This window comes from Ambystoma mexicanum, chromosome 11, assembly GCF_040938575.1.
Source record: "Ambystoma mexicanum isolate Mex_15411 chromosome 11, UKY_AmexF1_1, whole genome shotgun sequence".
NCBI lineage: Eukaryota > Metazoa > Chordata > Amphibia > Caudata > Ambystomatidae > Ambystoma > Ambystoma mexicanum.
In genome coordinates, this window is record NC_090934.1 from 394,408,460 (window position 1) to 394,423,563 (window position 15,104).

Below are 15,104 nucleotides of genomic sequence, written 5' to 3' on the forward strand. Positions count from 1 at the left end.
AATCAAAGTTGTGGGCCGAGCAAAGGCAGTAAAGACTTCTCTTATGCATATATTCTATACAGATTTCTTTGTCAAAAAACTGTAAATAAAGCAAGTTTGGAAAGGCTCTATATGATCAATCATGGTGAGGAGAGGAAGGCACACGTCAATGGACTCTGTCCTAAAGTAACAGAGTAAACATATGCCCCACCCTTGAGGAGTACCACGAGTGTAGAAGCTCCCAAACCCCACAAGAAACAAGTTACTTACCTGTAACCCCTGTTCTCCAGCATGGGTCTGGCATGGATTCACATGCTCATGAATATTCCATGTCATCATGCTGGGAATTCTAGGTAAAAAGGAAAACAGTTTCCTTTTAGCTTGAAAACTGCATTTCTATTCTAAACCAATCACTCTACTCTGGGTCATACTGCCCCCCTCCAATGATGGTCCTCTCCCTAAGCTCCACCCCTGGTGGCCATCTTCAGATTTGGTAAGCACGTAAAGTGGCTGTATGAACCAAGAAGAGCCACAGAGGGGAAGGCAGGGGGTTCGCATGTGAATTCATGCCAGACCCATCCTGGAGAACTGGAGTTACAGGTAAGTAACTTGTTCCTTCTCCAGCATGGGGTCTGGCATGGATTCACATGCTCACAAATAAAGATTACAGAGCAGTACATATACACAACCACAGGAGATGGCAAGGCTCAACACAACCACGGGAGGTGACAAGGCTCAACAGAAGTAAAAACACTCACCCCTGGAACAAACTCACCTCAAGTGAACAGGTTGTGTAGCACCGCTTGGCCGACCCGGGACTCCTCTCTAGAATCACTGTCGATGCAGTAGAACCTTCTGAAGGTGTGCGTGGACCTCCACGTAGCAGCCCTGCAGATGTCGAACAGGGGCTCACCAGAGAGAAACGCATTAGTTGCTGCTATGGCTTTTGTGCAATAGACTCTCGGTCAGCCTGGAAGAGGTCTGTTGGCGAGCCGATGACAGTGCATGATGCAGCCGTAGAGCCATCTGGAGATGGAAGCCTTCGACAAGGCCTTCCCGTGATTCACAGGTCCAAAATGGACAGATTGAGAAGTCTTCCGAAAACCCTTTGTGCATGCCACATAAAACTTCAAAGCACAAGCAACGTCCAGCAAATTCAAAGCTCTCTCAGCTGGCGATGATGGATTCAGGAATGAAAAGAAGCAAGACCACACTCCAGGTAGGTGATGGTGTGGCTTTACTGGTAAAGATATACTGCAGACAAACTCCCTGCACATCCACTTGCACCTTAAACTCCGACGAACTTCTGCCTAAAACATAACATTCTATCTGTGCTTGGGATGCCACATTCCATAGTACAGTTCTACATTCTGATGGCAATGAGTACATTACAACACATCTCCCACCCTCAATATATTATACCAACAATGATGAATTAAAACACAACTTTGACAAACTCGAAGTATGTACGCATGAACGATTTACATTACAAAAACAGAAGGTTTAGAACTGGGGCTGAATACACATCTCGAATTTATCATGAGGGTTTGGAACTGAATAGATATCTCTCATTTATCCTGATTCAACCCGTGCCACCCTATCCCAGGTTCCACACTTGGCCTGACCGCCCCTCTCAGAACTTCCAGCACTTGGACTGGTTTGGTATATAACAAATCCCCCTTCCTTTTCATAATACCTTTCTTAACACACACCCAATCACCCACAGCACCCTCCAGGCTTCTCTTTCCCCACCTCGAATTCGTCTTCCTCAGCCATTCACATTTCTTCACATCCATTTTCTTCCTCAACTCTTCGACAACACAATCGGATTCATGTGCTCTACCCAGCCAGGGAGGCGACACTCAGGTGCTGGGCTTCCTCCCCCTCATCGATTCAAATTAACTTACTCCCATGGAAGCATGTGGGCCCAATCGCAAGGCATATAATCTATCCCTCACAGCCACCTTCTTATCCCTACCACATGCTCCTGCCATCCACACTGCCACCATCAAACAGTGATTAACCCTCTCAACCATCCCATTGGTCTGTGGCAGCAGTCCTGTTGTGCTTCACTCCACAACGTTTAAGGTATACTTGGAAACACCCTGCAACAAACTGCCTACCATTATCAGTCAAGATAGAGTTGGGAAAACCTTCCTTCCCGAACACACCCTGAAGGAAGTACATCATCACTTGGGCCGAGATATCTCACACATTCCGGAATTCTGTCCACCACGAAAACAGATCAACCAGCACAGCAATGAATTTCCCACGTCCACTCCCCATATCTACTGGACCTAGTATATCCCAAGCTACCTCAGCCCACACCTTCTCCGGTGTATCTACCTTAATCATAGGTTGTTAATGCGCCACAACATTCGTGGCCGAAACGTCGCATTCAATACACCTCCCCACCATTTTCTCCTCATCCCAGTGAAATCCAGGCCACCAATATTCACTTCTCAAAACTGCTTTGGTTTTAGACACTGCAATGTGACCCTCGTGGGCTATATCAACCAACCTCCTCCTCAGAGCACAAGGCACAACAGCCATATCCTATCTTTACAAGATATCACTCTTCTCACTGAGCTACGATCTTACTTCCCACAAACTTTTCTCCTCTCTGCATCCTAGCCACCTAGCATGCCACCCTTCTAGATATTTCATCTAACCCCTTCTCTTAAAAAATCACTTTCAATGGCCTCTGATCAGTTCTGATTATAAACTCTGCACCCCACACAAAATTCCCAAATCTCTAAACACCCCAGTGACAAGCAAGAGTCTCCGTCTTCAACACTGAGCAATTTCTTTACACTCCTCTCAACATCCTAGATGCATGGGTTACGATCACTTCTCGACCGTTTGTCAATTTGTCCTGGCATCTACAGAAATGACACTCTTACTCTTGGAATTAAACATGGCCAGCAGCCTTACCATGTCAATCTCCCCTTTTATCATTTGAAACTCCCTTTCACAATCCGCATTCCCACACAAACTCCACACCCTTTTTTAGCAACCCCCTCATCTTCATGATCTTATCTGAAAAGTTGCACACACATTTTTGATAAAACTCGATCATCCCCAGGAATAATCTCAAATCTTCCTTGTTTGCAGGAGACTTGATCCTCTTGATCCCACCAACCAACTCTTTCTTGGGCCTCAACCCTTCCCCGGATATTTCTTGTCCAAGACACTTCACCACCTCCTTGCCCCACACACATTTTTCTGCTCTCAATTTTATCCCCCTCCTTTCCAGAATGCTCATGACCTTCCTCACATTTTCCCAGTGTTTTTCTCAACTCGCCCCATATACCAGAATGTCATCCTGGAAGCAATGCACGTCAGGAACATCCCTCAACAGCTTGTCCATTACCTTATGAAACACTGATGAGGCGAACACAAGACCGAACGGCATTCTACAAAACTAATATACACTTGTGTGTAATAAAAGCTGTCAGTTCCTTGGACTGATCATCCCACCTTATCTAGTGATATGCGGATGCCATGTCTAATTTGGAGAAATACGTCACCTTACACACCATTGCCAACATCTCCGTCCCATTTGGGAGAGGGTGTCTCACGGCTACCACATTCAACTCTCTCAAGTCCACCCACAGTCTTAACTCACTGCTGGACTTCTTCACCACCACACGGGGGACACCCATTCAATGCTCCCAGCAGGTTCTATTACTCCAGATTCCTTTAAGTTCCTTAACTCAGCCTTTATGTCATGAGCACTGCTCCCGAGAAGCCAAGTCAAGTCCAGCATCCCCGGAAGCAGGCTCACGACCCTCGTCCCCGGCTCCAGCAAACCCCTATTGGGGCCCTTTGGACCATGTCCTAGCGCCTCTGGCGCCAGGCTCATAAGGAACCTCAGTCCCGGCGCCAGGGGCGCCGGGCTCATAATTCTTGCAAAGGTGCTCGGGTGGACCTACCTGTAGCAGAGCATGCTGCATACTCACCTTTGCAAATGCTGGCAGGATGAAGTCCCCAGCCTTCTGCTGGGAGGAACTATTCCCTGAACTGGGACTACTTTCTTACCTGGGTGGGGCTGGTGCCACTCCTTAGCTCTGGAACACAGGAACTCTTTTACCTGGGCGAGGCTGAGGAAGAAGATACCCAATCACTATTTAAACCACACCCGATTGGGAAAACGTGCTTCGCGTTATTCTGCATCTGCAGCAGGACGCTCACCGAGTCAGCTCCAGCATTCCAGTGACATCTCCAGCTTCAGCTCAGCAACCTGTGGAAGAAAGACACGAGAACTATACTTACCATCCAGGAATCCAGACAGCGGCAGAACCTGCAAGCAAAAGAAACATAAGGTTAGCAAGTTGCAACACGTTCGCAGCCGCGCTCGCTTACTGATCCACCTGTGCTTTCACGGATTCTTCACGGCCTTCTCTTCAGCAGCCTAACGGCACCTGTAAAGACAAAGAACATTGTTAAGTAGGAATCGGGTGAAGGCGGCCGCATTTACTTTTCTTACCTGCTTTTGTGCGCGTATTACGATCTCTTCAACCGCAGCAGCCCGGCACCTGAAAACAAGAAAAGACATTATTCAAGTGCCATTAAAGACTGCAAGAAAGCCTAACACTTACGTGTTTCCCCACGTGCATCCGCGACTGGGAAAACGCCCGCAAGGTCCCGACACCTGCAAATAAGAAAAGAACATTGTTAGAGGTGCTATAATAAGGTCACAGATCATTATACTCACGTACTTCGCACGTGCAACGGCAACGGACGAACAACGCCCGCAACATCTCAAGACCTGAAAACAGAAAACAAGGGACATTATTGAGGTGTCATTGAAATTCCCATACCTACGTACAACCGCACGTGTCGCGCTCTCAGTGACCACGCCCTCAGCATCCAGGCACCTGAAAAAGACAATGCAAAGACTTCATTAAAGGTGCCCATCTCTTCAAGACTATAAACTCTTTATACCTACTGGCATCCGCTCGTGCAGTAACGGCGGCATCACCTTTTGGCATCTCAGCACCTGTGCCACTTCTAAGGCCACAAAAGACTTTGAGGACCTCCAGTGACGTAACTGGAACCCACGCACCCCTGCATAAGTCGCAGGATGGAGAGCCCAGCATTTATACGCCTAAGGTGAGAGCTCACCAGGACATTGGACTTTCAGAGAGTTGGCGATTAGTGAGGAGGAAGTCCAGCCAAACGGTCATTAACCCTTTTTTCTTCCGCCTGCAGAAACCTTACCCTGCAAGCCAGACGGTCAATAAGAGGAAGCCCAGTCCAGAGAGTCATCCGAGCTCAACGCTTCTCAATTGAAGAGACTATAACAGTTCAGCCGGGACCAGCGCCTCCGTGGGAATCAGGTGAGCGTTACACTTTACTCCCTCTCTCAACACCATTGGCACCAGTCGTAACTTGGCTGCCACAGGAATACTCCCTTCCTTGAGGACAATCTTATGTACCATGCCCTTCACACATCCAATGTCCCTCAAGAACACTTTGGGATATCTCTCAACCATGCTGATATCCTCTCCCAGGTGTAATACCTGTTCATCCAGTCTTATCTTAAGGCCTTTTTGCTCCGTCCATCCCAATAATGTTTCTCCACTCTTAGTGACATGTACCTTACCATGAGTTTCCCTTCCTTTGAATTGTAGGTAAGTAATGAAACACCCTATAACGTCAATTGTTCCTAGGTTGTATCCATCAGGCCATTTAATGGATGGTAATAACTCACCCACTTTTCCACCCACCTCTTTCTCGTATACCTCACGTGACATCAGTGAAAGTTTTGCCCCCGAATCCGCCTTAATGTGGACAGATTTTCCATTCATACTAACGTCGGTGTATGGACTGTGAAAATCATCAACCTCATTACACATGACCATATTCACAGTTGCCACCTCTACTTGCTCTTCCTCTTCACCCGAGGACTGCTGGGTCTCCTCATTGACATAAAATACCTTCCTCCCACCACCAAGAGAAAAGTTCTTACAACAATTTGCAAAGTGACCCCACCTCTTATATTTGGTGCATGTTAATCTTCTAACCGGACATACCTGAGAACTTGCAAAGTGGTTGGCACTAGCACATCTAAAACGCAGCTTTTCGTCTGCCTTAGGGGCTTTCATCCTATTACTTTTACTATCTGAGGCATTGCGTCCTTTTTGACTACCACCTTTGTTTTTCTTCTTCTTTAACCTGGTAGTCTCTTTCCCTGGGTCTCCTACCCTTAATATCTGACTGACCACGTTCTTACTTTCCCTTTTGTTGAGTTTGGCAACACATGTCATCGTATGCTCTACTCTTTTTTTCAATCAATACCACCTTGTCCAGACTCAGCTCATCTTTCAGCTATAACTCCACTCTTATTTTGTCGTTGCAACAATGCATCGTGAACTGATCCCTTATATGTTCATCTAACCTATCGCCAAATTTGCAGCTTAGGGATAGGTGTCATAGGTACTCTTCAACAGATTCTCCCTCTTCCTGTTCCCTCACGCCAAACTGCTATTAACGTCATAATGGAGGTCAAGTTTGTGCAAGGCTGCATCGAATTCATTGGTGCTACCTTCTTCATCCAATTCCTTCTCCGTGGCAGCTGCTACTTTGTGGAACTCTGCCCCTGTGTGCTTACGGGCACTTGCGGATCACCGCTCCTTTCGCTGGGCCTTCAAGACATACCTCTTCACAGTCTAACCAGTGCCTCACTGGTCAACCATGAAACCTCTTAGCGCCATGATGCCATTGCCAGTGTGGGTGCGCTTTATAAATGCTTTTTACATTACAATTCTGAAATCTCAGGTAAAGTTTCGTAGATTCGTTGGCCCAAATATCCTAAAAAGTGCATCAGGCATAGCTCTCAACTCACCCGCTTTTGGTGGGTGTCACCCGCCTTGCAAAGGGCTGACTCACCCGCCAAGCCTCCTGCACGCCCATTCATTCCAATGGGCGTCTCACCCGCCAAAAACAAAATCGGGTGATTTCACCCGCCTTTGCAAGACAAATGGTTGAGAGCTATGATCAGGAGAGATACTTTTCTTTCTACCGATATTGTGTTGCGGCATGCAACTCTCAAAGAACGCATGAAGGCTTTTTTCCAGGGAGCCCATTTGATCTCGACAGGACCCGGATTTGCCATGAAAACTGGGGGACCCGGTACCCCCTGACATCACCATTTGCAGAGTGCAGAGCTGATAACCAAAACATTTTCCGGCTGTGCTCGAACTGTGATAAGTACAGAGTTTGGAGGGTTGGCTCTGACTCTCACCACTTGTTTATGGATTAGTTTATTCCTGTTCCTCTTGAAGAACAAGGCACTGCTTAGGCACTTAATAGATATCTTTCCACTTTGTGCCAAGGCGAATGTTGCCCTTCCAAACAGGAAAGGTATTCCTTTAATCCTCCCTTTAAACACATGGATCAGATTCTTTTATAGGTGTGGTTTCCTTGTCCTGCCGCTAGATGGCGTCTGCTATTACGGATCTCGGCAGCCGGCACTTTACTTGGCAATGCGCAAGTTGTAGACTTTGTGCGCAAAGGCAAGCCGTGGACCTTGTGCACGTGCCCACGTAGAACCTTGCAGCTGCTGCTGACCCAACGGCTGGGGGGGGCGTGGGTCTGTGCATATGGTTGTGCAGTCTTCCTCTCATGACTCCCCTTTGGTGCACGCAGGGAATGCAAAAATGTAGGGTCAGTTCCACTGATATGCATGCTTGGGGAGCTGTCCCGGTTAGCGGGAAGGCGGGTGCACTCACCGCAATGTCTGTGGTGGACGCCATGACCCGCTCCTTGGAGTCCCTCCTAGGAGCGGGGAACGGCCTGAAGAGATGCTGCAGGGATGCTAAAGTTCACCTCTCCGCTCCTCTGTGAGTTCTCTATCCGCCAGAGCTGAAAACAGGAGCAGAGATGCTTGGGGTGGACAGTGGGGGTCTGCCACGGGCCAATCCTCATCGCCAGTGAGAACAAGCAAGACCACACACCAGGTAGAGGTGATGGTGTGGTTTTATTGTTAAAGATATACTGCAGACAAACCCCCAGCACATCCACATGCACCTTAACCTCCAACAAACTTCTGACTGAAACATAACATTCTATCTGTGCTTGGGATGCCACATTTCATAGTACAGTTCTACATTCTGATGGCAATGAGCACATTACAGCAGTGAAGAAGACAGGCAACACCAAAGGCTTGTTGAGGTGGAACTCCGACGGTACCTTCGGCATAAAGGTGGGGTGTGTAGGCAGTACAACCCTTGAAGTGTGGAAGGACAAGTATGTCTGCTTGCAAGACAGGGCCTGGATCTCCCCGACCTGCCTGGCCGAGATAATCACCATAGGATAGCAGTCTTCCACAAGAGAAACTCGAGTGGAGCTTGATGCATCGGCTCGAAGGGGGCCCTCATGAGCTTAGTCAAGACCACATTGAGTTCCTAAACTGAGACAGGAGCCTTCACTGGCGGAAAAGTTCTTAAGAGGCCTCTGAGGAACTCCTTGATGAGTCTGTGTGACCACAGGGAAGGCCTACTGGTGTAATGGAATATGGCAGCCAGGTGCACCTTGATAGAGGTATGAGCCAGCCCAGCCTTTGCCAAGGAAAGCAGGTGTAGCAGGAGTTGCGGGGCTGTGACATGCACAGGAGTAATCTTCTGAGTCCGACACCACATGATGAAGCGCTTCCACTTATGGCCGCAGCACATCAATGTTGAAACAGCTCTGGCCCTGGCAAGGATGTCCTTGCATTCCAGTGGCAGGGAACAATGGCCAAACTCTAGGGCTGCAGAAGCCAGGCACTGAGGCTGAGCAACGTCGAATCGTGGTGCAGAATCACCCCGCCTTCTCTGTCGAGCAGATCGGGAAAGAGAGGCAGCTGAAAGGATGCGCCCGCCAACAGACACAGCAGGTACGAGATCTGTCGCGGCCACGCCGGAGTGATGATATCATTCTGCAGTGACACTGTCTGAGTGTGTTCATCACTTATAGCAGGAGTGGGAAAGGTGCAACGGCATAAAGGAAGAGCCCCTCCAATGGGAACGAGAAAGCATCCCCCATCCATGCTTCTCGGCTGCAGGAATCTGCTGTCGAACTTCTACCACTTGGAGTTTGTCACGGTAGCAAAGAGGCCGATCTGGGCTGACCCCACTTGCGGAACAGAAGATCCTAGTGAAGCTCCCATTCATGGCAAGAATGCAGCTCCCTGCTGAGAGAGTCTGCAATGGTGTTTTTGATGCCCGCCAGTTAAACGGGATGAGGAACATATCCAGAAGAACGTCCCAGTGCCACAGGGCTTGAGCCTCCCGGGAGAGAGCTGGAGAGCGTGTCCCACCCTGCTTCCTGATGTGGAACATGGTGGCGGTGTTATCCGTGAAGAGCCTCACAACCTTCCCCTTCAGTGACAGCAGGAATGATCTGAGGGCCCAGAAGACCACCTGAAGTTCCAGAACGTTGATATGAAGGGTCTTATCTTCTGGTAGCCAGAGGCCTCTGGCGTGCAACAGGCCGGTGTGGGCCCCCCAACCTTCCAGAGAGGCATCCGTGGTGACCGTCTACTACTACGGAGGGACCTGAAATGGAGCTCCTTGTGTGAGGTGAGGGTGCATGCCCCACTGCTGGATCATCAGCTGGAACTCTTTGTTGAGGGCGAGTTTGTCTGTCCAAGAACCTGAGACCCTTCAGCCAACTGGCGTCCAGAAACTCCTAGAGAAGCTCATCTGCAGTGTGCAAAGAGGGACAAGGATGATGCAGGAGGAAACAGAGCAGTCTGTGATGGCTCCGAGCAGGACTTTGGATAATTTATGGAAAACCCCAGATCCATCAGTAGATGCATGGTCCTCGCTGTGTGCTGGCTTGCCAGCACGTGGGAGCGGGAACGGATGAGCCAATCGTCCATATAAGGGTAGACATAAATGCCTTCGAGACGAAGATGCACCACCACCGGAGCCAAGCACTGCGTAAACCCCCATAGGGCCAATTTCAGGCCAGAGGGGAGCGCCTTGAACTGATAGGGTCATCCCTGGACCACAAACTGTAGGAACGTTTGGTGTTTCCGGTGGATGGGGACATGATATGATATGATATGATATGGTATTTGTAACGCGCCTATACACAAATGTAGGCGTCTTCCAGATCCAGCAATGCCAGGAAGTCACCTTTCTCCAGTTGGCTGAGCATGTGCTACAACATGACCATCCTGAATTTCTGGGACTTCAAGTACTTGCTGAGGCATCTTAAGTCTAGTATCGGCCTCCACCCCATGACTTTTTTCAGACCATAAAGTATCTGGAGTACCCTCCGGAGCCCCAGAGGCACTTGGGGACAGGCTCTATTGCCCCCTTCCTTAACATGGCATGGACCTCCTGCAGCAGCTGTGCCATGTGCTGTTCTTGTCGAGCCACAGGAGGAATACGAGGACACCAGCGTTGAAACTGCAAGGTGTGCCCCTGTTTGAGCACCTCCAGCACACATCGGTCTGCGGCGATGGTCTCCCACGCACTGACGAACCTCACCAGCCGGCCTCCTACTGGGGTGCACAAGTGGGGGCCCGAGTCCACAGCCGGTTCAGGCGTGTTTCGACGTCTGCACCCTTACCTGTTGTCCTCTGCTGCTGTATGCCTGTGAGCAGCCTCTGTACGCCCCTTGAGTCGTGAAGCAGGAAGTTTGTCGATAAGAGGTTGTATACCCCTTGGAGGACCTGCCAGACTTCTGTCTCGAGGAACGAAAGGACGATGACTGACGCTGCTGTAGGGTCCCCAGCGAACGTGCCGTCTCCATCTTGATGGATTGCAGACACTTGTCAACGACCATGACCCAGCCATCCCAGGAGATGAAGAGACACACCGTTGCCTATTTGGCAGACCCTTGTGTCCGCAATGTCCAATACCACTGTGATGGCGTGATCTGAGGCCACGTCCCCCTCCTGCAACAGGGCCAGAGCCTCAACTTGTTTCTCATCAGGCAGGAAGTCCAGAATCTGGCCCAATTTATACCACATTTCCCAGTCATGGTGGGATAGAATTGCAAGGGCATTAGCAGCCTTAATGGTGGCGGCTGCGGCATAAATGATCCTCTTGTCCATCGCATCCAGATTCTTCCCCTCCTAGTCAGGGGGGCACCATGTTTGAAGACAATGGGTTCGCCAAGCGTTTCCTGGCGGTGGCACAGACTTCGGGAGAAGGTTGGGACCTCAAGCCCTTGGGGGCCGAGTCCGGGACCCTGTATTTCTTCTCTATCCTATCTCACTTGGGAGGTGCAGTGCTCAGAGTTCTCCTCAGGGCCAAGCCCTCATCCCAGACATCATCCAGTAAGGGAAAGGAATGACGGTTTTCCATCTGGACTTGCGGCGCTGGAAGAGCAACCCCTCCTTCTTATTCTCTTAAGGAACCCGATTAAAGAGGTCAGAGGTCCTGGACATCATGGCGTGAAAGGAACCAACATCATCAGGTGGAGAGGCCCTGCGGGTCCCGTCCATGCTTAACGGTTCCCCATGAACCGGTACGAAGTCATAGGATTCGTTGGTGTCTGTTGCCGTAGTAGCAGTATCTGTGCCCATGTGCAGTGGTGTCTCCTCAGCTGTCAAACTGCAATGCGGAGTATTGCATATCCAGGCAAAAGTATTGCGTACACTGTCACACAAGGAGGGTAGATACATGTATCTGACTTTAGAACTAAATGCTTTTAAATTGACTTTAGCTACAATCTATGCTCCTAACTCAGGCCAGGAAGGCTTTTTGAAATACACTTTGGGGCAACTTGAATCCTTTATGGAAGGGGAGCTATTACTCTTGGGTGACTTTAACATGGCTTGGGACCCGGTTAGAGATCGTAGTAAAGTTACGCGATACATCCAAGCGCCCCCATCTGAGGCACTACAACAGAGATTCACACAGCTAGTCTTAGTGGATGTCTGCCTCACTCTCAGGGAGAAGGAAAAGGGCTATATCTTCTACTCGCATGTGCATCGTTCGTTCTCACACACAGATTATGCTTTGGACTCAGTCTCCCTAATTGGTAGAATTACCCAAATCGAGACTCATCCGATTTCATCATCGGATCATGCACCACGATGAGGGGGGTGTTGATAGTGGAAGAGGCCACCGGATGTAAACAGAAGGTGGTATTGGAAATGGAACTAGAGGAGGATCTTAAGCGGGTGATTAAGAAAATGGAAACGGACACTAGTCCGACTCCACAAAAAGAGTTCACATCTGCTTCCGGGTAGCTTAATCTTTGTCAGACAGAGAAAGCAAAGAAACCATTGCTCTTCCTTAAGCAAAAATACTACATACAAGCCAATAAAACGGATCGACTTTTAGCAGCTCAGCTTCGCCATAGAGCGGCTTCCCGAATTATACAGCAAATTTGGCTTCCTTCTGGTGAGGTGGCTGAGACCTCTCCCATTCTCGCACAATTTCATGCGGTTAATACAAAACTATACCAGTCAGAACTCCCGAACCCTCAAACGCAACAGGAATATTTGGAGACGGTTGCCTTTCCCAGTTTAGCGCATATAGACAGTGAGCGGCTAGAAGTCGATATTACTCCAGAAGAGGTACTGCGGGTAATTCGCCATCTGTCTCTGAATAAGTCGCCAGGTCCGGATGGATGCCCTGCAGCTTTTTATAAAACATTCCAAAATACCCTTGCGTCCATACTAACCCAACTATACAAATAATTTGCCATCTTTTGTGGTATCTCCCCAACCGTGGAGGAGACAAAAATAGTTTTGTTTCCCAAATCAGGCAAGGACCCGACAAAATGTGGGTCTTACCGTCCCATTGCCTTAATAAATGCAGATGCAAAAATGTATACTAAAATCTTGGCCAATAGGATGGAGGACCTATCCCCATCTTTAATTAGTCCAGATCAGACATGTTTTAGTAAGTCCCGACAAACACTTGATAATGTACGCAGAACATGCCGCATATTAGAAAAAATCGAAATGAAAACAAATAAGATTCCAGCGGTTCTTATCTCTATCGATGCTGAAAAAGCATTTGACTAGGTGGAGTGGTCATTTCTGTTTCTCAATCTGGCAAAAATGGGATTCGGATCTAAAATAATAAACAAAATTGGGGCTAATTATAGGCAACTCTGAGCGAGGATATTAATCAATGGCCAATTATCCCCACCTATTTGCCTACAACGCGGGACTAAACAAGGGTGCCCCTTGTCTCTGCTTTTATATGCTATACATTTGGAACCTCTACTAGCCAAAATAAAGCAGACAAAGGTGATTGAGGACATTGACTTCAGGGGTTTCTCACATAAAATCATGGTATATGCGGATTACATGCTTTCAATGGCTTCTGATTCATTAAATACTTTGCAAGCGGCAACCCGGGAATTTGCGAAATTTGGGAAGGTGGCACGGTTAAAAATAACCTAAAGCAAATAAGAGGTTCGGATTTTTGTCTCTCCCCCTCTCGAAGAAGCAGGTGCTACAGTCTGGTACACAATTCGGATGGGCGCAGGATGCGGCCAAACAGTTAGGGGTATACATAACTCCTACAATCAAAGGGCTTTATAATGCTAATTACCCCCCTAGGCTGAAGACAATTTAATCTCAGCTTTTGGGATGGGGCCCTCTTATGATATCTTAGTTGGGCAGGATCAACTCAATAAAAATTGTTACGCTTCCAAAAATTCTGTATTTGTTTCAAGCATTACCTATTCGGGTGTCTGGGTTGTTTTTTCGTAATTTGCATTAAGCAGCCTCTGCCTTTATATGGAAGGGTAAACCCTCAAAGGTGACTCTGGGTACGTTAATGGGCCCTGTAGAAAAGTACGGGCTGGGCCTACCGAACTTTAGGAAGTACTATTATGCGGCCCAGATCAGGGTTCTCAAAGATTGGTGGGATGTAGACTCAGGGAAAAGATGGGTACAGACGGAAAGGGTTGTGGGGCCCCAGGTTGGGGGATAGTGTGTGGCTACCTAAGCAAGACTGTCCAGTTAAAATGCATGCTAGTTTGATTACGAGGTTGGAGGAGGAGGTCTGGGATACAGTTGTAAAAAATATCAAATGACGTAGTTTCCCTCTCCTCTGACTCCATTATTTTTTAACCCCCCCGTTTTACACGAGGGCTTGAACCAAAGGCTTTCTGGCCATGGAAGAGGGCTGGCTGTGTAAAAATATGAGACATGTTTCAGGGTAGCAAGCCTAAATCGTTTATGCAATGCAAGCAGGAGCTCGTCTTGTGGGAAACAAGTCGCTTCCAATACTTTCAAGTGCGACATTGGATTCTTGCCCCACCGGTATGGAATGCTGGGATTCGAGCATTGACCCGTTTGAAAAATATGTCACACTGAGTCCTGGCAATAAAGCCCTTATATCAAATTTGAACAAAGTTACTCACCGTAGTGACTAATTTACACTTAGTCCATAGTCCTCTTTCCTCCATACTTTTGGGACATTCCATCCTGTGGGACGGGACCGGAGCACTTTTGTAAAAAGCATCAAATTGAAAAATGTGTCCTTGTCTTTTTACGCGGAGTACCACACGCGGCCGTAACCCCGCCCTGCGCATCTCCTTTCAGTCCTTTTCTATTGCCAGGTCTGAGACCATTTAAGCAACAATAGAGGATACTTATTAGAGGGGACCGCGGGCGTGCGTATGGAGGAAAGGGGACTATGGACTAGGAGTAAGGTAGTCACTACAGTGAGTAACTTTGTTGTACTCATACGTCCCGTCCACTTTCCTCCACACTTTTGGGAGATTACCAAGCGCTCCTCACAGGAAAACGGGTGGATGGAACTCCTTTACTGAAAGAGGTTATTAAGAACCGCCTGCCCAAACTGAGCATCGGCTCTGGAGTTCAGGTCTAAGCATTAATGCTTACAAAAAGCTGATGGGGAAGCCAATGTGGCTGCTTGTAACGCTCACCTTAGCTCTGCGGGGGAACCAGGAAACCTCTTCCGTGTGGTGTCTGTGTCAGGACCCTCCGGTGGAACTGAGCCCCTGGGCATGATCCTAAAAGGGATACACAATACTGCGTTAATAACTTTTGTGGTCGCCTCTCACCCGATTTATTGGGAAGAGAAGCTCTCCATCCTGCTATTTCTTGAGCTGGGGCGCATTAGTTGTAGAGTCAGTTACGTCACTGACTGTGGTGGTCTTTATCCAGCCCAGCCCAGGCCTCCTTTCACCTT